Source organism: Staurois parvus, unplaced genomic scaffold, assembly GCF_062004578.1.
Source record: "Staurois parvus isolate SC_StPar_1 unplaced genomic scaffold, SC_StPar_1.0 ptg000152l, whole genome shotgun sequence".
NCBI classification, from domain to species: Eukaryota; Metazoa; Chordata; class Amphibia; order Anura; family Ranidae; genus Staurois; species Staurois parvus.
Window position 1 is genome coordinate 1,430,094 of NW_028317948.1, and position 26,366 is coordinate 1,456,459.

Consider the following 26,366-nt stretch of genomic DNA (forward strand, 5'->3'; position numbering starts at 1 on the left):
GTTCAGGAGTGGCTTGAGAAGAGGAAGACAACATTTGAAGCCCATGTCCAGGATCCGTCTGTGTGTGGTGGCTCTTGATGCACTGACTCCAGCCTCAGTCCACTCCTTGTGAAAGTCCCCAACGCTATTGAATGGCCTTTTTCCTGACAATCCTCTCCAGGCTGCAGTCATCCCTGCTGCTTGTGCACCTTTTTCTTCCACACTTTTCCCTTCCACATAACTTTCTATTAATGTCCTTTGATACAGCACTTTGGGAACATCCAACTTCTTTTGCAATTACCTTTTGAGGCTTTCCCTCCTTATGCAGGGTGTCAGTGATGGTTTTCTGCACAACTGTCAGGTCAGCAGTCTTTCCCATGATTGTGATTCCTACTGAACCAGACTGAGAGACCATTTAAAGGCTTTGCAGGTGTTATGGCTTAATTAGCTGATTAGAGTGGGACACTTTCAGCCTAGAATATTGCATCTTTTCACAATATTCAAATTTTCTGAGATTGTGGATTTGGGGTTTACATGAGCTGTCAGCCATAATCATCGCAATTATGACAAATCATGGCTTGAACTATCTTGCTTTGCATGTAATGAGTCTAACTCATATAATAATTTCACCTTTTAAGTTGCATTACTGAAATAAATTAACTTCTGGACGATATTCAAATTTATCGAGTTTCACCTGTGTGTATATATATATATATATATATATAAATTAAAAGCACATTGCAGATTGAGTGTCTGATTCATTTACACACTGCAAAATAATAATGAGTTTCACCTGTATATATATATATATATATATATATATATATATATTTTTTTTTTTTTTAATTAATTTATTTTTTTTTTTAATTAAGGCATTTTTTTTTCCAATCATACTAATACCCCATAACTTTCCATAGCTTTATGCCTTTCTCAGGTGCAAATAGGGGTGTAAATTAATTTTCAAAAAGCTGAGCCCCTAGTCAGTGTTTAATACATAAGGGCAATAACACAGAACGTAATGTTTCTATACATTTTTTCACACATAATTCACACATTTTTCTAATTGGATTCAATTTTCAACTACAAAATCGTGTAAATATTGTGTGAAAACATTTCAATATAGACTCCCTTGGTATCTGTGTTATTACAATGAAATTAAATATTACTATGGACCCAGCTTTTGAAACATGATTTGAAAAATAGACATATTATTAAGCAAACATCATATTGTTGCAAGTTAACTTAAAAAAGACTTTTAAAAGGTCAAAAAATACCACAAAGATTGTAAAGAACAGCTGTTGTCTTTACACCAAATGTGGACTGTTGCTACGGTAAAGACCTGGGAGACCTGCCTGATGTCTCAGGTTGGAAGTTAGTGAAAAATGACATTTTGTCCAGGCCCCACAGGAGTTCATTTTATAATTAAAGCAAAACTAATTCTTTATATCCTTTACAGTCAAGAGACCTGCCACCTTAGCCTCTGTTTGATTTGCAGTTGCCATGGTGCACATGTGGCCAGCTATGACACCATCCATTTGACAGCTTGACAGGTCTGTTTAAAGCTAACATAACACTTATCAGTCAAGGCATGCCTTGGATGAAACTGTTTTGGGAAACACTTAAATCGATAGGTTTAGTTACACTTTAACAAACTAAAATGATTTCTCAAGATGATGGCTCCCAGGACCTGGTGATAGAGGGGGTGACTGCCAATATACTGTTTTTTTAGTGCTGCAAAAAAGCTGTTGATTGTTTTGCTTTTTTTGTGTTTTTAGCTGTGCTCTAAACAGAGGGAGACCATAATCTCCCTGAAGTTCTGTGTGTTTCCTTCAAGTTCCCTCAACTACAATTCAAAACCATACCGCTAGGTTCATTGGTTTCCTCCCACACTGGCCCCAGTGTGTACGTATGGAGTGACAAGGACATTACATTTTTAGTTCCTTAAAGGACAGCAACTTAGGTAAATGGTTCTATGTACTCTGTAAACTGCATAATATGTTGACAATATAATAAGAGAGAAGTTACACAAATCATTCACTCCATAACAAACAGCAAAAAAAATACAGAATTGAAATACCTGAGTGTGAACTGTATTACTCTTCCAGGCACTATACAAGGTAATAACTGTTTGCCTTTCTGGATTGTCCTATAGCTTGGGAAAGACTATGGTTGAATACTAAAAGGAAGCTTGCTGAAAACGTATCTCTTCTCTAATAATCTGTAAGATCCATAGAAATGAGCAAAAAGTAAAGTCTGCTTGGTATAAAGTGTTATAACTTATATTATTCATCCAACTGTTGAAGAGGATTACGAGTGCCTAGTGCAAAAGATAGGCAAAAATACTATTTAGATACAAGTATTTTTTTTTAAATACACAATAGAATAAATGACAGCATTTTATCTACCTACATTTACATTTTGAAATTAACCTTTCACATACTCATCTAATCCAGCACTGACGGCATATAGCAGGCATATCTAGGTGTTGACATGTCAACTTCTCATTTATTTTGAGCTCCCTCTCAGCCCCAAAAAACAGGGTAGTGTGAAATACATTAATTTATTGGGTCAATGGATTAGAAGCTTTGTCCTGTCCCTTTTCATATCACTATTGGCCTAATACTATGATAGGCAGCCTCTCTGGCCTACAGTGACACCCAGGATATAGAAAGAAATGGAACCAGGCTCCTGACCATTGGATCTAGGTACCGTAGTACACCTGGGTCTTTGGTACACTGTGAGTGTTTACAAAGAGGCAGAACCTGATATTCAGGTATCTGGACCTCCCTGCTGTCGAAACTGGATTAGGTATTTATGTAACACTCCAAGTTTGCTTTAATTACTGGCAAACCACTACTACTAATTTTTTAATTTTCTTATAGGATGGAGGAACCCTGTGATCCTGGGCACATGTTAAATAAAGCCTTGACTTCCATTTGAGCAGCAAGCTCCCCCATGCAGCCAGAGAGATTGGTTTTTTTCAATCATTGATTTATAGGTAACAAGGTAGAGCTCCAAGAATAAGACCCCAGGACTAGATGGCTTCTTAAATGCTCATAACTAGATTTGAAAATTAGCAAAGAACTTTGCGAAGCTTTATTTTCAAATATTTTTATTAGAAGATTTTTGAACATACAAAAAACAATGGAAAACAGTAGTATAACGCAGTTCACATTTGTATAAGCAAAATATGCAGTCAGAGAATGAGCTAACGGCACCTCGCCATCTGGCCGAGGTACTATGCAACGTCTTTGGTAAGGTACATGAGAGGTATGCTTTCTTATGTGAACCAAGTGGAACGATAGTGGGTGTATTTAGGGGGGATAGAAAGAGAAGAGAGAGGGGAGGAGGGGGGGGGGGGTGAAGGCACCATAGTTGTCAAGGTGATGTAGTATAAAGGGATGTTGTAGTATCATTTTATTGAACAGTTAGGGTTCTGTAACCATCGAGTCCATTGGGTTTTGAATTTATAGTACGAGGAATTACGGAGTGCTGTGTTTCTCTCCATCTCACAGGAGAAGTTAAGATCGGTCAATAGGCGGGAAAGTGTAGGAGTGGTGTTGGAACGCCAGAGCCTGGTGATATTCAGTTTTGCAGCCGATAAGATATGTATAATAATAGTGCGTGAGGATAATGGAATTTTGTCTATACCAATGTGGAGGAGCGCTAAAGCAGGGTTTGGGGAGATTGGGGTTTGTGCTATTAAGGAGATTAATTGGAAAACTTGATTCCAGTAGGAAGTAAGGGATTTACATGCCCACAGCAGGTGAAGAAGAGAGCCTCTATCTCCACAATGTCTCCAGCAAGTTTGGGGCTTTGCGAAGCTTTAAAGGAAACCTATACTACACATGCATTTATAAGAAGTATGTACTAACTAGTGATGAGCAAACCAAGTAAAGTTCAGTTCACTGGACAGTCACTAAAAATTGAAAAGATTTTCAAACCTCAAGCATTTATCCCGAACTCCATTGAAGTCAATAGAAGCTGAACTTTGTTATTTTTTTTTGCCCAATTTGCAAGCTTTTTAAAACAATAATGTTTAGCAGGGAGTGAGTCTTTTAATAAGCTTAAAAGGCAACATTACAAATATCCACTACCTTTAAATAATGAACCAGGGAGGGGGGGTCTTAAACCTACACGTAAAGTGGCGTACCAGTAGGATGTACTCCAACAAAAGTGATGGAAAAAAACTATTGCCGCCAACTGACAGTTCCAAACCCTGACATGCTTCTGTTTGTAAACTGTTTTTAAAATCTACACCATTTTATCCTAAATAAGGGTATGATTTACATTTTTAAAGGGACATGACACAAAAAAATATATGAAGAAGAAGAAAGAATTCCATACGGAACCCTGCAAAATGGTCTGGATAGTATACAGCAGTAATTGTAAACATCGCAACACCTATTTTATTGGATGTATACCTCAGTGCAGGCTGGCACCTTATACACTTGAGTGCAATACGTATGTTGTTTAAGTCAAATAAAGTATTGTAAGGATAGGGCACTATTTTCAATATTCTTTGCATGTCATGAAGTGGAACTTTGTGGAGGAAGAGATATGCGTGTAATATTGGAACTTCAACTGGAGAGCAGGAACCAATCCCGGTCCTGTTGGTAAGACCCAAAGCACTGTTGACCGAACACTTAGTGGGAGGTCATATTTTTAAGGGGAGCATTCATGTGGTGATTGTTGAGCACCAGAATTTATGATGCATTTTGCTACATGGAGGTGAAGCCTTGTTTTAAAGCATGGCTGTTTTTTCAGCTTATAATTGGACTTTTATTTGCACATTGTGGTTTGAAATTGAGACATCCCTTCACTCGCATTGCTATTTATTGATATATATTTATATGCACAGGAGTCACCGGACTCATTTCCAAACTTTATTGAGGAAATTGGTACAAATAAGTATGGAATTTCATTTTCAGAAAGTAGCAGTAGAGAGATGGTTAATTATTTGGATCTATCAGTGTTTATCAAAGAAGGGAGGTTGTGTACACAAACTCATTTTAAAGATGTTGATCGAAATGGGTATATACCCATCAGTAGTAGCCACCATCCTACATGGCTGAGGGGTATACCCAAAAGTCAGATAATGAGAATTTGGAGAAACTGTGGTGATGAGACAGACTATTCCACACAAACAGATATTCTGATATGCTCTTTGAGCACATTTTATGTTTTGTTAATAAACAACTGCAATGTGCTATACAACTATCCTTTTATGCATTAGGTCCTTTGCTTCCAAAAAATATAAAATTGTGTTGATCTTTAGTACATTTTCAAGTCATGTCAAGGGAAGGAAAGGAAGGATGGAGGGCTAGTACCCTGCTTCTTAACTCATCCACTGTTGCTAGGAGAGGAGACCAATATGGCTACTGAGGAAATGGAGCAGTGTCCTTACGGACACATCCACCAATCAGGGACAGGCTGTAAGATGTCTCTAGGCCATTCTAGGAAACCCCTGTTCAAGTAAACCCCTGTGTGAAGGAATGCCTGTCACCCTGATTGGGTGACACTGACAGAGAACTAATTCCTAGCCACTGGGACACAGGACCAAGGTATTATACCTGGGCATTGCACTCAACACTAGACGAGACTAGCTAAGATGCCAAAACTGGAACTACTTTATTGAACAGAAATCACAGGTTTTTATACACTTCACAAATAGGGACAGTCCCCACATGAATATTATACATTGGGATAAACAACTCACACTGATTAAATAATGAGAAGAAGCTAACATGAGACTAATCTCATCATGGAGCAGCCTCCAAGAGGACTTGCCAATAGATAAACAATAGGTGACTCAATTAACAATGGAATGCACACCTAGGCACACAATGGGACAAAGACAGTAAATACATTACATCAAGAGTCCTCAGCATCAGGCTTGTTTTGAGCTGATTATATTAACATCTTCTTAGAGTCTCTGAGTCTAGGAGGGGGGGGGTTTGAAGCAGTCATTGCTGGGGTTTGGGCACAGAGACCCCAAATCTGTATCCTAGTCCTCCAGTTCTCAGAGTCTGTGTGTTTTGGGGAGACATAGACTTGAATCCGAAGTAAACTGATCCAAAGGTCCCCCCAGGCACACACCAAAGAATAGAGCCCCTTCAGATGCAATGGCCATGGTCAGTAGGCAAGAGGCTAGCCTGCAGTCTCCTCCAAAAGCCCCTGTCCTGATTGGGTTTGTCACACCCTGCCTCTCCTAATACCAGATTATATAGAGATACTGTATACAGCATATGGAGATATATATCTATATCTATATCTATATATATATATATATATATATATGGAAAGAGCAAGCCTGCTTGTTACCAAAACCAGAAGCAACATGACTGTTTCCAACAAAATTTTATGCTTCATCACTGATTCAATTTTTAACATCTTTCCAATCTTGTTTAATGTAAATTCCTTATGTCTAAATATACAAATACTTGTCTATCAAACATCACTGGTTGAATAGTTTCCAAATTATATTGAGAGCATAGTACAGAAGTGCGTCAGTACTATAAATGACATTGTTAGCCCATGAGGGTTGCTCTGAATCCTAATTACATGATATAAGCGCATTTAATTAAAACCCATATTAAATGCTTAGAGATGTTACTTAACATGCTCTGAATAAACAACCTATAATCCATTTACCTTATTCAGCAAAATGCACTTATTAAACCACTCTAGATATGAACATAATCACTTTCAATAGTAATTTAAAAATATAGAAAAAAGACAATGTAAAATTACTGGGAACTAGTGATGGGCTGGATGTTTGAGTTGAACGTAAATTTGACTCGAACATCGGCCTTTTGTGTGTTCAGCGAACACACGAAGGGTAAGGCCTTTCGGCAAGCTGGTTGCTTCCCACGCCCCACAATGCACTGAGCTTTCACAGCGCATTGTGATTGGCAATGCTTTGGCCAATAACAGCACAATTGAGCGGAGCTAGCAGTGGCGTCATCGTTAGCCCCGCCCAATTGTTTACATGTGACCAGCAAATGTCAGAATGCGGCCAGTGCTCGGCAGGTGGTGGTCTTGGTGTATTTCATATTTCATACACATGGAACACATCATTCCATTATCCTAACTACAGACCAATCAAATTTCTCAAATCAAACACTGTGTAAATGCTTAGAAAGGCAATACAGAATTTTGGAAACTATGCAACTTGTGCATAAAATGCCAATACTGAATTGTTTAATATAAAGTGTTGTGCTATACAATAATACATTTTGTGCTCTATATAATCAATGTGACTAAATAAAGATAAATAAAATCTGTAATTCAAAATGTACACCATATGAATAAAGTAAAACTCAAATTCAAAACAAAAGTCCACAAAGAGTGAATTCTGATATATTAAAGTATATCCGTAAAAAAACAAGTCTGCAGTGAGTAAACTGAAACACATCAGCATTCAGTGTTCTCTTCTTCCACCAGCACCAGTGCTACCCATCACCACAAACAAGATGTGGGCTTACCAGATTGAAAGACCCCCCCTATCCAGAGTGGTCATTAAACGCTCTATATGTTCCATCAAGGAATCAGCTCTCCATGTTAATCCAAATGATAATCCACAATACCGCTCCTCAGATGTATAGCAAATTCACAGTAGATGGTGTATACTTGTAAAACAAGAAAAATAGAGTACTCCTCGTAGTGTAAAAAAAGTTAAAACATTTTTCATGGGATATAAAAATGCACTTACAAACGAAGGACATATATATGCAGATCAATAATCACCAAACTGGCATAAACAGCAACAAGTTCTGGTTATTTTGTGCATGATGACGTCAAGGGGGGGTTGTTCTGCCAAAATGCTTGGAAAGGCCAATCTCGGCAACGTCTTTGTCATCAATAGACAATATTACAGTGGATTTCACACCTTCCACACCTAATATACTTAATGGATTAATTATTTTTGTAAATGACTGAAGAGAGTCATTTTCTGAATGACCTTATTATTTATCATGGTGTATTTTTATGGATAGTGTTAGAAATGGTATAACCAGTGTTGCCAACCATTCATATATTTTTAGCATGGCTTTTATTAACACACCCTGCTGCCTGATCCAAGGCCAAGCCTGAGCCTTACAGTTCACAATTTGGCTGGCTTCTGAAGTGTACATGCACAGTTTCGAGCCAGAAACAAGTGGATTTAAAAAAAAAAAAAATCTATTCCCACAAGCTGCCCGCTATGGCCCAGCAAAAGAGAAGGACTGAAGGTGCGTGTAAGGGGGCACTCTGATGAAAAGGGGCACTTTGGGGGATAAAAGTGGGCACTGTAGTGTACTGAGTGATGTAAGGGGGCACTCTGGTGGATAAAATGGGACACTTTGGCTGATGAAAGGGGACACACTGACAGATGAAAGGGGAAACTCTGGCTGATGAAAGGGGGCACTCTGGTGGCTAAAAGGGGCATTCGGGTTAATGAAAGGGAGCACTCTGGTAGATAAAAGAGGCCAGAGGCATACCTAGAACCTTCGGGACCCTGGTGCAAGAAACCCTAAAGGGCCCTTTACTTTCATCTCAGGGCCCTTTATTACGGTCCCGCAGCAGGAACCTTTCACATGTTCTGCAGTGGGCCCTCTTCTTGCAGTCCTGGCGCCCTGCACAGAAGCGGAACATCAGTCCACAGTCTGTTTTTCCTTAGAGATGTACATTTTTTGTCATTTTTTTTTTCTACCCTATCACGATGCTTCACCCTGTCAAAATTTTCCCGATTCCAATAATAGAGGAGGGAGATGGAGGGAGCATGCTCATCTTCTTAGAGTAATGTCAATGTATTATCAGTTTGTGATAGGATGCAAGACCTACAGAATGTTCCAGAAATCTATTTATAGAAATTTATTCCTTTCAAGTTACTGTTTTTATTTTCCCATCACTGTTCAAGAAAAAATCTGGTGTGAAGATATGATTGATTTCTTATCGCTGTTTCCTTTTTTGTAAATAATTCCTTTTTGAAAAATAAAAAAAGAGGAAAAAATCTGAGGAAAAAAATGTAGGTGTGTTTATAGAACATTGAGTAACGGGTTACAGGATTTTTATATTTATGCAAGTGTGACTTGTGCAAAGTTTCTTTAGATGGGTGTTGGTTATTTCCAATAATATCGGAAGCTTACAGGAATGTTGTAGGAATCTTTTAGGAAGAAACTGGTGGTGCATCCCATCTTGAAATGGGGATCAGAAGCTGTTGGGTTGTGGCTCAGCCATTTTATTTTTATTATTAATGTATTTTATTAAGTTTTATTTCTTTTACAAAGAGCTTTATTGAATATTAAGCAAAGATAAACAGACATTCTGAGCATAAATTCAATGACCAACAATTATAAATCATATTAAATGACGAGAAGCTGGTTCAAGGCATGCATCAATAAAGGCATAAGCTGAAGAGTTTACATAGAGTTTACATAGAAGCCCTGTAGGAAAGGATGTGGGAAGGGGTTAGAAGGGAATGATTAACAAACCTTTGTGGGTCAATGATAATGTAAACTCTAAAGAGAATTTTTGCTACATTAACATTATAGAAAACGGGAGAGGCACGAGAAGAGGCTTCTCCAAAAAATTGTACATGTTCATATCCTAGAGTGTATAAAGAAATCTGAGTTGCGTAAAAAGGATTGCAGAAGTAGAAAACAGCAAGCACAATCCGTAAAATATGTTTAAGGACAGATTGAACAGCAGGGTAGGAAAAGACAAACAGTAGAGAGACACGGACAACACAAACAACAACAGAAAAAAAAAAAAAAAAGGGGGGGAGGTTGGGGCTCCGAGGGGATCACAGCAAAATCCATCCTCATATCGACAGAAGGGACTGGTCAAATCTCGAGGGTTGAGCTATATCCAACCAGGGATGCCATATCTGCAAAAATTTTGTATGGGTATCCAACAATATGATTCCCAGTGCAAATGGTAGAAATTCACACTAACCAGAAAGCGTATAAATAATACGCATGTGTATATATCCTGAAGACTCCCCTCTCCTCTCAGGTCTGGTCCGAGAAATAGCTGGGAAAGATGGAAATCCTACGCCCTCATGTGGTGAAAAGGTGGTCCAGCAGGTCAGAGAAGTATCAATCTGGATAAGCCTCCACAGGAGCTGACAAGGGATCACTAGGGCTGCAAGGATTGAAGAAGGATTGAAGAAGCTCCTCACGGGAGACATAGGGAAGCACTCATAGTGTAGTAGGTAAAACTTTTATTCCAGAAAACACCGGCGGCTTAGTGTCCACCTTAGGTGGTGGAGCCCAGGACGCCGTTGACACTAAGGCGCCGGTGCCACGAGGAGGCCCGGCGGCCGTCTTGATTTCTTAAAGGGTCAGTGTGTTTACTCATACTTGGCTATGTGATGTTCGTTATGCACCTGTGTTTTCTGGAATAAAAGTTTTACCTACTACACTATGAGTGCTTCCCTATGTCTCCCGTGAGGAGCTTCTTCAATCCTTGCAGCCCTAGTGATCCCTTGTCAGCTCCTGTGGAGGCTTATCCAGATTGATACTTCTCTGACCTGCTGGACCACCTTTTCACCACATGAGGGCGTAGGATTTCCATCTTTCCCAGCTATTTCTCTGACCAGACCTGGGAGGAGAGGGGAGTCTTCAGGATATAAACACATGCGTATTATTTATACGCTTTCTGGTTAGTGTGAATTTCTACCATTTGCACTGGGAATCACGGAGCACTGTTTTCACCGGACTGTGTTTATCAATACTTTTCTCTAAAAGCGCTGCATTTTGTTTATATATGAATTTTGGGACTTTTTATGCGTTTTCCTTTAATGTTCAGCTGCTTTAAACTGTTGATGAGCGCTTACTATATATTTTATTATCCTTTTATCCAACAATATGGCCGTCAATTTTTCATTAACCATTATGAAGTTCATCCGGTTTTTGACAGCCTCAAAACTAAGGACAGGAGTCTTCCAAGCCCTTGCAATTGTCAATTTAGTTGCCATAAATAAGTGTGATGCCAGCTGCCGTTCAGAACGGAGAAGACCCTCCAGTGGTTTAAATAGAAGCACTTCATACGGGTTACGCTTAATGTCTGTGTGAAGGATAGTGAGGAGGGCATACACCCTAATCCATAATCTGCTTACTTTAGGATAAGTCTACCAGATGTGAGCCATGGTACCCAATTGTTGGCAACCCCGAAAACAGACCGGGGAATATGTAGGGATAAAACTAGCTAGACGAGCAGGCGTATAATACCATCGGTATAGAATTTTGTAGGCATTCTCAAGGATAATGACATTCCTAGAACATTTAGATAGTGTTTGGGTCATGTTCTGCCAGTCCTGTTGATCCAGGGTCCCCCCTAATTCAGACTGCCAACGCTGATTATAGGAACGAACCGGAGGGGTTCTATAAGATATAATGGAAGAATAAATCAAAGAGATCAAACCCGGGGCATGAGGTCTATGTCTGCACTAGCTTTCAAAGGGGGATAGACGATAAGGTCCTGGATGCGTACGTATTAGTGTATTTAGGAAGTGACGAAGTTGAAGATAACCAAAATGTTCTCGAAGAGGGATATTATAAGAAGAGCGCAGAGCGTCAAAGGTAATTATTATAGTGGGAGATAGGAGTGAGTGAACATCATAAAAACCATGCGCCTGCCACCATGCAAACTGTCTAGGATTATCCCTACCCGGAGGGAATAATGGGTTATGCAATAGACGTAACAGCGGCAGGTGTTGGGCTATTTGATAGAATCCCAAAGACGTAGCAAAAGCGTCAGCGTTGGGCTAAGGGTAGATGGACGTTGAGAGATAGGAAGCCATGGCAAGGAGGAGAGCGGTATCGGGTGAGAGTCCATCATATCTACAACAGCCCACAGAGGGAAGTGGTGAGATGCATGAACATGAGCCAAGGGGGCAATGTTAGCCGCCAAATAATAAGACTGAAGATTCGGAACAGATAACCCGCCTGCACTCCGTCACGCGAATAAGATATGTTTGCTAATTCTGGGTCGAGAGGAGCTCCAAATAAAGGACAGAAGTTTTCGTTGATGGATACGCAATATATGCGAAGGTACTGGAACTGGCAAAACACGAAATAGGTAAAGAAGTTTTGGGAGATAGGTCATACGGATTGCATTAATTCTGCCGAACCATGAAAGCGGGAAATGAGACCAAGAGGACAATAACTCAGTCAGCTCATGAAAAACAGTGGGAAAGTTAGCCTGATACAGTCCATCATAGGTCGGGGTAAGCTTAATTCCTAAATATGGTAATGCCAAAAGCCATTGAAAAGGGAACGTTTGCTTCAAAGTAGCCAAAAGTGATGGTGAGAGGGTAACTGACATAGCTCTTGATTTTGCTGGGTTGACATGTAAACCTGAAAGGGTTGCAAAGGAATCGAGAACTGCGAGCAAATTGGGCAAAGTAATCCCCGGGTTCGAGATTGACAATAATATGTCATCCGCAAACAAAGACAATTTATGTTGGGAGCCTGCCACATCAATCCCCTTAATATCAGGATGTAAACGGATGGCTTCAGCCAACGGTTCCAAGGCTAAGATAAAAAGTAAAGGGGGAAGCGGGCAACCCTATCTAGTGCCTCTGGCAACCGAGAACGTAGAAGACTCAAATCCGTAGTATCTAAGCCTTACTTGAGGGGATGTGTATAACAAAGAGATCCATCGTAAGAAGGAAGGGCCAAAGCCAAAGCGGTGAAGGACCGATAGGAGATACGGCCAGGATAAAGTATCGAAGGTCTTATTGATGTCTAAGGATAAGAGCATCATATTAAGTTTTATTTCAATGCATTGCCAAGATCTCCTGTATATATTAAATTATGTCTTGCAAAAACCACATATTTTTGAACACTCCCACCATATGTGAACATTGTCCCCCTTACCCCACATCCCCTCCATCATGGTGGTGAAATTTCTTCTATTTGTTTATGTACCACACTCAGTGTAAAATACCATCTAGTTAAGTATTTATAATTAATTTCTACTGTGTTCATATTCACCACCCTGTGAATCAACTTAAACAATATATCCTAGTGGTTACATGTTTATGTACTATCCTAGAACTCAACATTTTTTCAAATGGAAACATGTCCTCCGGCATTTTCAGTGGTTGGGGGAGCATTGAGACAAAATGTTATAATTGGTAATATCCAAATTCATCTAATGTAAAAAATAAATCTTTTTTGCTCTTTAACTCTTGAAAAGTGCATAACTTCCCCTAATCTATTATATCCCTTAATTGTACATTTCTGTCTTTAAACCATTTCCCAGAAATGTTATCTTTCCCTGGTGGAAAGAACTCTGTATCCACTAGGGGCATCAACAGTGAATTGTACTTCCAGCCCATTGACTTGTGCAACCCATCCCATATTCTCAACTCCTCCCGTGTCCGTGTGCTACTATTTTCATCTATATCTCGATACTTTCGTGGGATCCAGATAATCCTCTCTGTGTGTTACTTAATATACCTTCCATTTTAACTCAACTTTTCTCTTGTGAATTGTGTGTCCAATCTACCACCCGTGATAATAACACCGACATATAATACTTCCTCATATTTGGCAGATTTAATCCTCCTTTCTATTTGTTGTTACATAAAACTTCATACTTAATTCTTGGTTTCTTGTTGGCCCATATAAACCTCATTATCAATTTTCTTATTATACTAAAGAAAGATGCTGGTAAACATATTGGGAGCATTTGAAACCTATACATTATTTTTGGGATCACCATCTTAACCAGATTAATATGCCCAAACCACGAGACCGGCCCTATTGAGAGTCTTCTCAACTCGTCTTTAATTTAATTTATTAATGGGATATAGTTAACTTGATATAAGTTCTTTATTGAGGGAGTTAACTTTATTCCCAGATAGCTTAATTCCCTCTCTCTCCGTGTAAATGGAAAGTCTTTTTTGCAGGGCATCTCTATCTTTGAAATGTTAATATTTAAAATCTCAGATTTTGAAGGGTTTATTTTCAGGTTTGACAACTCCCCATATCGTTTTATATCATCTGCATACGCTGCCACCTTATGTTCTACTTCTCCTATCTTAATTCCTTTAATATTCATGTTCTTTCTTACCGACACCAAAAGTGGTTCCAGGGATAGGATAAATAGCAACGGGGATAATGGACATCCTTTTCTAGTACCATTATACATTTTAAAGGTCCCTGACAGGGACCCATTCACCTTGACTGCTGCTGAGGGGCCGTTATAAAGCCCTTTTATCCATCTTACCATTTTGGTCCCTATTCCTAATACCTCTAGCGTATTTATCATAAATCCCCAATCTACCCTATCAAAAGCTTTTTCTGCATCAATCGACAGTATAATTGTCGGCTGTAAGGTATAATATGGAGAAGTCTGCCGTACGGAGCAGGAACCGGAAGTGATACGGGCGGCCATCTTGGAGTTGGGAATCGCACTGATATCCACCTGGAAGCTGCTTGGTAATCCCCAGACCGTGGGGTCTTTTCTAAATGCGCTGATTATATTATATACATGTAAGCAGATTCATTAAAGTTTATTCTATGGTATGATACGGAATTACACTATTACTGTCTCATATACATTCTGCGTGGATCCGAATGACCGGGGAACTGGCTGGTGATACCATGAGGGGATGAGATTATAACCATAAAGTCAGGAGTGGAGGCAAGGAGGCTGAGCAGTGTTGCAGACTTCTCTATATTATACCTTACAGCGGTTTTGATATTTTGATTTTGGTAAGGGTATATATGCTATAAATATTAGAAGTGATACACCATTTAAGTGATTACACTGAGTGGAACACATCACTGTTTTGGCACAAGTTGCTGTTGTTTTTTTCTTTTTTTCACGGTTTTTGCACTTATATATTTTAAATACACGTGTGGAGTGCTATATATTAAGTTATTAAGTTAATGCACTATGTTGAGTTTTCGATTTCTTTGAGGGTCTCTGCGGAAGCTGGCCTTTGGGGATCTTCAACAGTACAAAGAAGTGATTTCAAGTGGGACGTATTCATTCATTTTTTAATTTTTCTATTTTTTTTATTTTTTGGGACTATAAGACACTGGACACTTATTGATATAGTGTGTATGATTATATGTGTTGGGACACTTATCATTTGAAAAGCACAAATTGATTATCATATATTCTTTGTTTAGGGGATTTTTTCACTAGTGGTGGGTTGGATGATTCTTGTTAGAGCAATTTTCTTGATGGTTACAACTTTCTAGGGTGGAAAGTTATTTCTATATAGAATTGTGTAGTTGATTGGGGTATTTTGAGGATTCTACCACATTTATATTGATAATTGTCGGCTGCTTTCCTCATTTTGTTTTTTGTAAGAGGAGCAATGTTCTTAGACCATTGTCTCACCCTTCCCTGGAATAAATCCCACTTGATCTAGATGTATCCACTCTGGCATCAGCTCTTTCATTCTGGTGGCTAGCACTTTCGCAAATAATTTTGTATCAATATTGTGACGGACAGCAGAAATATTATTTTATTTTTGTGTTTGTTGAACTCCACACGTGTGGCCAACAGTCAGCCTATCTGCTCTTTGAAGCTAGGAGGTCCTGTGCCCCGCAGGGGGTGGGAGATGAGGTTGAACTCTGCATGGGGCCCAGGCAGCATGGTGTCCTGTGGCTGTGAAAAGCCAGACGCTCCGGGGGCTTAATCAAACTGAAAGGATGATATAATGCCCTATGGTGGGGGAATGGGCAGCTTTTCTTTTTTTTTTTTTGAGTTAGGATGGAGAGAGCAGCTGATGGCTGCAGCCCTTGTTAGGAGATGCATTGAACTATGCTTTGCTTTGTGCACTGCTGGGACTTGTGGTTCTACATTGCCTGTGTAGTCTTGAAGCTGTGGCCAAGACACACAGCCCTCTGTAGACCCATGAGGGTTGGTGCCTATCTGCCTAGACTTCCTCTGCTGAGACCACTGCTGGCTGGTTAGTCCCTGTATTGCTACCCTGTGCTCTGCCCTGTGCTGTGTGCCTGGACTTACCCAGTGCCTGCCAGCCTGCCCTCTGCTGTTTGCCCAGACTTACCCATTGCCTGCCAGCCTGCCCTCTGCTGTGTGCCCAGACTTAACCCATTGCCTGCCTGAACTGCCCCTCTGCTGTGTGCCCGGACTTACCCATTGCCTGCCAGCCTGCCCTCTGCTGTGTGCCCGGACTTAACCCATTGCCTGCCTGAACTGCCCCACTGCTGTGTGCCTCTGGACTTAACCCTTGCTATACCTATCAAGTGCCCCCCAAATCACTCAATAAACATCTTGTATGCCACTGCTCTCCGCGTGTGTTCTGTCTCACCTACACCTCTGTCACAAATATTTAATAATGATATAGGTCTATAACTGGTGCATTGTGAACTATCTGTTATATACGCTTGTGTGTATGACTGTTTTATATGCAAGTGTCAGGAAAGGACTCACCGCTGGTGGTACTGGGGCTCACCTGCCGTGTGGGCTGCAGTACCGGTGCTTGCTAGCCGGTGCTTTCAGCAGCCAGGATCTCACTCCTACAATCAAGCCATCACCTGAGGCTGATTGCAGGAGGTGTATTTAAGCAGTACCAGGCCTGCAATCAGTGCCTTGGTGTTTTCCCATGAGCCCCTGTATCTGCATCCTGTTGTCTACCTGCCTGATTGCCCTGCTTGACTCTGACTCTGATAGAACTCCGCCTGCACGGACCCTGGCTATTCCTGACCATTCTCCTGCCTGCTCCTTTTGTACCTTATCCGCCCAATTGATCCTGACCCGGCCTGCCTGACCATTCTACTTCTCCAGCCCTGTTTAACCCTGTGTTCCTGAGCATCTAATTATTAGTTGGAGGTTTGGTTTTTGGTTGCATGTGCGTTTCTGTATATTGGTGTAAGCTCTTAATAAATTATCTTATTACATCATTCCTGCAGTCTGCTATTCCCTGTGTCAGTCCACACATCTCTGGTCTTATCCAGATCCTTGACAGCATATAATGATTCTTCTTTCATTTCCATCCCCTTACCTAACACACTCATATATCTACAGAATCTAGGGACCAATAACTCTTTAAATTTCTTATAATAGCCCACCATATATCCATCGAGACCTGGGCTCTTTCTCCTATCGTACTCTTCAGGGCCGCTCTAATTTCATCCTGGGAAATTACTCATTCTAGGGCTACTAATTTATCTTCTGATATTCTTGGTAGGTGTGCCACCTTTAAAAATTCTTGTCTTTTCCTTCTCTTTTCTTCCACTATTACTCTCTGATTTGTAGGGTTCACCTCGTAAAGCTTACTATAAAACTTTTGGAACATATTAGAGATACCGGTGGTGGAGTACACCAATTCTCCGTTATCATCTTTGATTTTTTTCTATATAATTTTTTGATTTCTTATCCTTCAACGTTTTCATCAGATATGTTCCTGGTCTATTCCCCCACAGGTATCTTTCCTTTGAAACGCTGTTGAAGACTTTCTTCGCTTCCTCTTCCAATAGATCTTTCAATTCTTCCCTTTTAAGGGTAATCTTCTGATGTAAATCTATATCCTGCTTATTTTATGTGCCTGTTCTAATTGATGTAACTCTTCCGCTACCCCCTTTATTTTCTTCTCTTGTTCCTTCTTTTTTCCTCCGTTTCATTCAGGGCAAAAAATTGCTCAATCTCTTCCCTTAACCATTTCTCTATTTCGGGATCTTGTATAAGTGTCTCATTTATTCTCCACATGGCCCTCTTATCCCCCTCACCTCCTAACTGTAGTCTCGCTGTGACAGGAGCATGATCCGAGATAGACATCATCTCTCTGTCTGATTGAACCAGAGATTCCAGTTGTCTGTGCTCTAATAATATATAATCCAATTGTGAATACGATCTGTGACCAGAAGAGAAGAAGGTAGTCTCTTTCTCCAGGATGTTTCACTCTCCATGTGTCTATTAGTTGATTTTGATGTAACCTCTTTTTCAACAATCTTAATTTTTTACCTCCCTCTCTCTGCGTACTTGAAGACGCATCCATCCATGGATACAAACAAAAATTAAAATCTCCTGCCACGATCAGACTACCCCTCTTAAAATTCATCACCGAGTACTTCTTGAAGAAATACTTCTGGATTTTTGTTTAGGCAATAAATGTTAACCAACGCATATTTTTGTCCCTGAATTTTCCCTCTTAAACCTAGATACCGACCTTCTGGGTCTACCAGTTTCTCCTCAACCTCAAAACCCATATTTTTTTAAACTCCAATTGCAACTCCTTTAGCACTCTTCATTGGTGAATCCGCATAATGCCAGTTTTGATAGTTCCTTGAATGTAGCATGACATTGGTATCATAAGATAGGTGTGTCTTTTAAAAATTCCACATCTATAGAATGTTAGTGTAGTTCCGTCAGTATCTTATGTCTTTTAATCCTGAGAATTTAAACCTTTCACATTATAAATCATAAGATTAATCAAGCTCATGTCTGTTTGCAATTTCTCTTCTCTACTTTTCCATTTACAGGTAGGAGGGCATAGGCTATTCAAATCATGGACAACTACCCTACCCTGACCCCTCCCATCCCACCCCTCCCCATCCCATACCCAACTTGCTCTTAGGAACTCCCTGGCCTATATATTGCCCTGAAATCTGACGCAGGATTCCCCCACTAGTAATTCCTATTTTAGGGTATGGCTCTGAACATGCACAGCTATCCCAATTCCCCTCTCCCAGCACGGGGGTTTTTAGATTTCGTGTCCTACTAGGCCTCCAGACGTCCTGCCATAGCTAACATATCTTACTCCGGCTTCCTCTAGGAAACCATATGGGGGACAGAGGGGAGGGCTGATGGTGGGAGGGGAGGAGGGACATAAAAAAAACAAAAAAATCCCATTTTGCACAGGGGACCCAGATCCCCAGCCCAAAGGTCAAAGCTATGACTTGATTTCCTCCTCCTCGCCCCTACTCTCCCCCTCCCCCCCAGCCCCACCCCTGGCTATCTTCTCCTTTTATTCACTTGCTGCCATTTCTCATTTCTTAGCACCACTCTCTCATTAGACCTCTCTGACCCCCCCCCCCCCCCCCCCCGCAATATCCACATTCTGCAGTTTTTCACAAAAGTCTTAGTTCTTCTGGGAATCTCAACCTTGCCGATTTCCCATCTTTCCACCTGATCAGGCACGCTGGAAGCCCCCAGTTATACCAAACTCTTTTCTCTCTCATCTGCTCCAATAACGGTTTCAGCAATCCTCTTCTGGACAGAGTCTCAGCAGCTACATCCACATAAACTTGCAACTTCATTTCTCCAACTCTTATTTCGGATGTTTCATGCAATTTTTTCCATATTGTCTCTCTGTCCTCATGATAATGAAAATGAACAATCACATCTCTTGGAAGTTATGATGTATTTCCTGGTGGGCGTCTAATTCTATGCACTTTTTAATGTTTTATCTTCCTATCAATGGGTTAAACACACTCCTTGATTTTCCCCGCAGGTAATCTTCACTTGAATCTTCTGGTAGGCCCCGAACCCTGAAGTTATTTCTTCTCTCACTGTTCTCTTGATCCTCTAAATTGTATGACAACTTCCTCTGTTCCTTTTTCACCTTCCACCTGAATTTCCAGTTTAACTATCTGCTGGGCCTGAAGAACAAACAGGCTTATTAACCCTCAGGGTCCCTTAAGGAGTCCATCCTTGTTGGGGACTGCAGGGAGGCAATACACTAAAGGAACTAAAAGTTACCACAGGTTGGCCCATAATAGCAATGAAAGAGTTAATGCTATTGCCTGGGCACCCTTACCAACACATGATGTCATGACACAAGATCTGGGAGCACTATTGGACAGATTTGGAGGAGGAGGCTGCAGTAGTGAGTTCCTTTCTTGTCATTTACCTTCCTGGAGGGATGTGGGGTGTCTACCCCCTTCACTTTGGGGTTGATACACTCCTCAGGGACTAGACTTGGAAGTGTCTGGTGCTAAATATTTCCATACTCTGCCCCAAGCTTGATGATTGTGTTAAGTAGGGGCCTACCATCATATATCTACAAGTGGCACAATCAGGACAACAGTAACATCCAGGCCTGCTGGTGGTAACCCAGATCAACCAAAGACCATCATCTCTCTTTTGCTAAGATTCAAGGAGCTTAACAAGTTCCCCCAATCTGAGAAACATATCTGTCAAACACAGACTCACCTGCACTTCAAGTTTTGCTATCTACAGTACTTATTTGCCCTTGCAATCTCTACTACACTATGATCAAAAGTTTGTGGACACTTGACCATCACACCTACAATACATGAGTTTGTTAATTATGCCATTTCAAAACCCTAAGCATTGATACACAACTGAAAAACACTTTGGGGCTATAGCAGGTTCCAGTGGAAAGCTTGTCTGTAGGAATTTAGCCCATTTAGTAAATAGAGCACTTGTGAGGTCTAGTACTGATGTTGAACGAGGTCTGACATGCAATAGGCATTTGAGTATATCCCAAAGATTTTCAATAGGGTTGAGGTCAAGGCTCTGTGAAGGCAACTCAGGTTCCTCCCCACCAAACTCATCAAACCATATAATTTTGGACCTGACTTTTGGGCACAGTCAAGTCCTAAAACTGTCATCACAAGGTTGGAAGTACATAGTTGTTTAATATTTCTTTGCATGCTGTAACATTAACAAGAACCTTAATTGGAAACACCTGCACTCAATTAATTTTTGCCATGTACTGTAGTATGTGAGATTATCAGGTGTCGACAAACATTTAATCATATAGTGTATGTGGGAACGACCATCACAACTTTTAGGGAATAATTTCAGAACCTCAAATTGACCATTTAGATAAGCCATGGTTTCAGGGGAGCCAGCAACTGGCTAGTGGCCCAATATTTTCCAGATACTTATATGGCTTTGATACTTATAGGCCCCCACCCACACGCAACCTCTCTTGTGAAATGTAGTCCCTGACTGCTGACTGCTCTCCAGCTGGGTCCTGCTATACAGCATACAAATTCCAGAGGGCTGTTCTGTCCATGCGAGTGACCCTGAATGGCAGACCACTGCCATCTAATATCCATTTTAATGCACTGCAAGTAATAACATTTCAATGGGCTGCACCACCCTCATGGCAGTATATTGGGGCTTTGTCATATCCCCGCAAGAGAGTAAAATACTGTTGAGCCCCTCTGCTTTAGGGGATGACCCAGAGGAGACCTTAGCATCAGAGAGGTGCACAGTGTCAGCTGCATCACCTGAGGACATTCATAGCCGGGCTCAAAGTAAAGACCCGTAGCTGCTAGTGCTGCCAAGAAAAGAACAGTGGAACAAGTTGGGGATTAATTTTAGTGCACATGGCACCAAATGTCTATTTTACTCTAAGAGAAGGATGGAGTCACAGACTTTATAGACTGTTCTATCTGCAATGGTATTTCCAACATGGAGGAAGAGCTTGATGATATGTATGACCAGGCAGTGTGGGAGCACCTGGGTGTCCCCTTTCACAAAACCTAAAGAGCACTAAGGCATTCACACTTGAGCATTTTGTAGCTTGAAGCTTGAAGCTCCAAGCTCCAAAGAAGTTCAAACTTAAAAATTCAATTGTTCTCTATTGTGCCTGTTCACACCTGAGCATGCGAATAGGTACCATAGCGAACAATTGATTTTTTAAGTTTGAGCTTTTTTTGGAGCTTTGAGCTTTAAGCTACAAAATGCCCAAGTGTGAATGCAGCCTTAAAATCCTGTGATGATTTTGAAGATTGTTATCGTGATTTCAGCTTTGGCCATCTCGTGCTTGTTAGGTCTCAAGCTGAAAATATCACTTAGTCTGTGAGCAGAAGGGTTTTGAAGACTAGTAGGGTTGCACAGGCCTTCATTATTAGGCTATATTCACACTAGCAACTAGGGCTGGGGCGAATTGTAGCAGCAGTTCTCCCTATGGCTCTGAATGGGCAGGTTTTTTTTTTTTGTGTAGAGAACAAAAAGCATTGAAAAAATTGTACTCCTATCTGAGCAATTTATTAGATAATAATGGCTTCATGGGAGTGGTTTCTAATTGAAACATCATCTAGCTGGTCAAATGAAATGGTGAAATGTATTTAAACCCAAAAACGAAAATTTTTATTTATTTCAGCTTACCAGTTGTGACTGAACTTGATTACCCTTTCCGTTTTTTTCCCTTTTATTTTCACCTGGTGATCCAGCCAGCGAGGCTGGCCATACTGTATATGAGTCTTTTTTTTTTCATTCAACCAGTGGCTTAACCAAAAAAAAAGGTTTCGATTTCCCCATCCACACAATCAAGGTGGATGGAGGAATCCTTTCCTCTGCGATACTGTATTCTGTCAACAGATAGACCTCCCTGCCGTCAGATTACACTGATCAGTGCTTTAGCTGGTGGTGCTGATCGGGCATAAAATAAAACACAAGGTGGTTGTACAGAAGTCAGTTGGAAGACTGACTTCTGTACTTCCACCCTGCCCAGGGGCGGACTGACCATTTGGAAACTCGGGCACTGCCCGAGGGCCCGGGGTCAGTAGGGGGCCCCATGACATGCCCCTGGTACCTTTTTCATAGGCTTTTTTGAGTTTGGGAAAGGACACAGGGGCCCCATGATCCCCTATTGCCTGGGGGCCCCATGAGTTGTCAGTCCGCCCTTGACCCTGCTCATACATGGATCCAAATTCAGCCAGTCCCTGTTGAACCAGCCAAATTTCAATCCATGGGCAACTTAACAGACTCCCTGTCCTAGGGTGGCTCCTCTATTTGTGGATAGCAACAACAACAAGCAACTAAAAAAAAACCACAGTGAACCATCACCTCTCAATGCTGCCACTTACCTCAGGGTTTGACGTACACAAAAGTAAGGTTAAACATACTTTTTCCCAACACTCTGGTTCACTGAGGTGGAGCACAACAGCAAGTGTATATGGAGAACACATGTTATATGCATGTCACTAAGCACCATTTTTTTTGTTTTTGTTTTTTTTTTTAAGAAAGGGATTGCACAAGACATTTGGGGACATTTGAATCTTTTTACATCAATACAAAAATTAAAATTTGTTATTTTTGCATTTACATGCATTTTACCAATATATATTTGAAGTTTACAGGGGAGTTTTGAGTCATGAAGCACTTTTGTAAAGAGAGGAATGTGTACAAGAGAATTTGGAAAATGTGTAATCTTAATCTGTTTGCATTATTAGAAAAAAATAATATTTGTTTTTTATGCACTTACCGTACATGCATTTATCACTATAAATTAAGTCCACATCAGAGGTTTTATATATTTATTTATTGATTGATTTTTTTTTTTGCACATCTTTATTGAGTTGTATAAATATTTTGAGTTATGCTGCCCTTTTTTTTTATATTGACCACTTTAAATGTGATTGAATAGCGAGAAGAACAGCTACAGTATATAAGCTAAATGGCACTACTGCAAACACCCCCTGAAGCCAGACCCGCTGTACCATCACAGGTGGGTTTTTACAGTGATGCCATTCCTCATTGTGCTGTTACTGGAAACACGCTCTACCTTTTCTCTAGGTTGAATTCCACCATACTGTCCTGCAGATGAGCTCTGCAAAGAGCTGCTAGCAAACCATTTTGAATACTACGACACCAGTAATTACCAGTATGTAGTGCAGCTTCAGGATCCAAGCCTTCTAACAGTGAATAGTTGTCAGCTTGTTGGAATAGCAAGTACATTTATTTGTATTATTTTATAACATGTTTTTTAGCTGCAAGTTGAGTAAAATCACCTTATAATAGTGTAATTTTACATTTGGAACAAAGTATTATTGTCATTACTAATACTGATTACATTGCTGTGCCAATTTCATTTTCACGTATCCAAATACCAGCTGTTTTTAGCTTTGTATTGTAAAAAATGGCCATCAAGTAAAAAAAATGGTATAAAGACACTTTTTATGAAGCTATCTGTTTTAAACAGAACACAAATCCCCTATTTACATTGACCTAGATTACGTAATTTTTCAAACCTTTTGTAATATACAGTATGAATACTACGAACATCATTGACATCTATATTCTTGTTTTTAATGTTTTTATGTGCAGAGTAAATGTGTTCATAATGTGAAGAATGCAGCCTCCCACATTATTTTTTGCTAAATGATTTGAATCTGAATATATTATTGATGGTATTTAGAAGTCACATTAAGTAGGTCCACGTAAATAGGAGATTTGTAGTTATAAAATTAGCATTCCCATCTTCATAATAGCCACAAAGCACTTATATCTTTATTAATTTGTTAAGACTGTAGTCTTGTAGCTGAAGTAAATACTGTATGTGTAAAAGAACACTAACCCCGCAACATTTTTTATTGGTTGTTTTTTACTGCTTTAGTGGAAATATCCACTAAATGTCAACAATCAGCTGTAATGCTATAGAAAATCATCTAATGTATAAAAAGGAAGCTAAAAAAGGAATGTGCTAATATAATATTGCCTTTGTAGTTATCATTTTTTAAGACCACATTAAGAATATGGGGTCAACTTAATGATATAAAAAGATTAAAAAACACTTTAACACGTTAAAGCTTATATGCAAACTTAAAGGTTGGGTTTTCATCTACTTTAAGCTGTGGAATGTTTTATCAAAGGTAAAGATATCAAAATGCTAATGCATTTTAAAAAGGTATGGATCATTTTCTGGCAACTAGTAAAGCCCAGAGTTATAATAACTAAGGGCTAAGGGAGAAATATTATAACTTAGGGAAATCAACCAACTGACTTTGGGGGTCATGAAGGATTTCCGCCTGTAAGACAAAATTAGTAACAATTGTACAATTGTCTTCCTCTGGACCACAGCTGCTGAAGTTATGAGAGGCTGAACTTGATGGAGCTTAATGTTTTTTTTGGCCTCATTAACTATATAAGAAGTAGATATTGATTTTTTTTTGAACAAAGCATACAAATTGAATATGAGTGAATCATAGCTTAGGAAAAGGAGTCACAGACTTTTACTGAGGCAGACATGGTAAGATGTACCCCACAAATTTAATTTCAGCTTTCTGTCCTTGAATTTAAATTGGAATGCATTTTTTATATTGCTTCAGAGACCCCTATAGGACAAGAAAATCAATTTTTCTGGGATTGATATTTGGTTTAGGCCTACACTTTTTTATCATCGTATGTCCATCATGTGAATTTGTTTGACACTGATTAGCTTAATGTAAATAAACGCGTGCTTTTGGCAATTTCCGCCAGACAGTTTGTGCCATTTTCTTTTTCTGTTGATTATTGACAGATTTTCCCATTCTACCTTGTGCTTTCTTTGCCTTCTAACTAACAACTGCATAAAATTTGAATTGAATAGCCAGTTCAGCCTTTGTTGAGCCCTTTTTTAAATGCTCTTCATTAGAAAGAGCTCTGTATTAACAAAGCTAAGTGTTTTATTAATTTGTGATTATTTTGCAGTGTGTAAATGAATCAGGCACTCAATCTGCAATGTGCTTTTAATTTATTTTATATATATATATATATATATATATATATATATATATACGGTCCAAAAATTCCAAAAGAACAAGATCTCCAGGTTGCAAAAATGATTTTTTTACTTCAAGTGTATAGTCATACAAACATGGTTTCAAGCATTACACTGCTCTTGATCAAGCTACAATTGTAAACAACTGAAATAATTTTTGCAACTTGGAGATCTCGTTCTCATTTGTTTTTGGATGTTTTATATGGGTGGAATTATGGGAGCCCACCATTAACAAGATCCTCAACAGATAAGATTTGCAATATAACAGGAGTTGCCTGCTGCAATTTTTGATTGAGATATATATATATACATATATATTTTTATTTTTTTACAATAGCTAGTTTTTTTAATTCTTCTAAAAGAAATCAAATGTTCTATTCAACATTCACACGTCTGTGATGGCCAAAGATTCAATGGGGGTTATCTACTAAAACTGGAGAGTGCAAAATCCAGTGCAGCTCTGCACAGAAACCAATGATCTTCCAGGTTTTATTGTTAAAGCTTAATTGAACAAGCTGAAATTAGAAGCGGATTGGCTGCCATGCTCAGCTGCACCAGATTCTGAGTGCACCCATTTTAGTAAATCCCCCCCAATTTTGCAGTGCCCCCTTCAAACTTTTTCTTTTAAAGCGTAAAGCCAAGATGCCAAAATAAAGACATAGTTCAATAGACAAACCCCTGGCATACCTATTCAAAGCATTTATAAACATAAATTCTGAGTATAAAACCATCTTCTGAAATTAGATGAACCAAATGTCCTGAGTCTATTTTGGAAGGATAGATTGCTGCAGAGACTGTAGTTGGTAACGTGATGATGTCACATGGCACAGCTAGTTTTTCATGGAAACATTCCATATATGACACATGGAGTTATTATGCTTTGACTTATCTTATATGAGCAGAAGGGAAGGTACGGACTTTCTGGTTTCATTAGACGTTACTACCTCTAATGTGCACT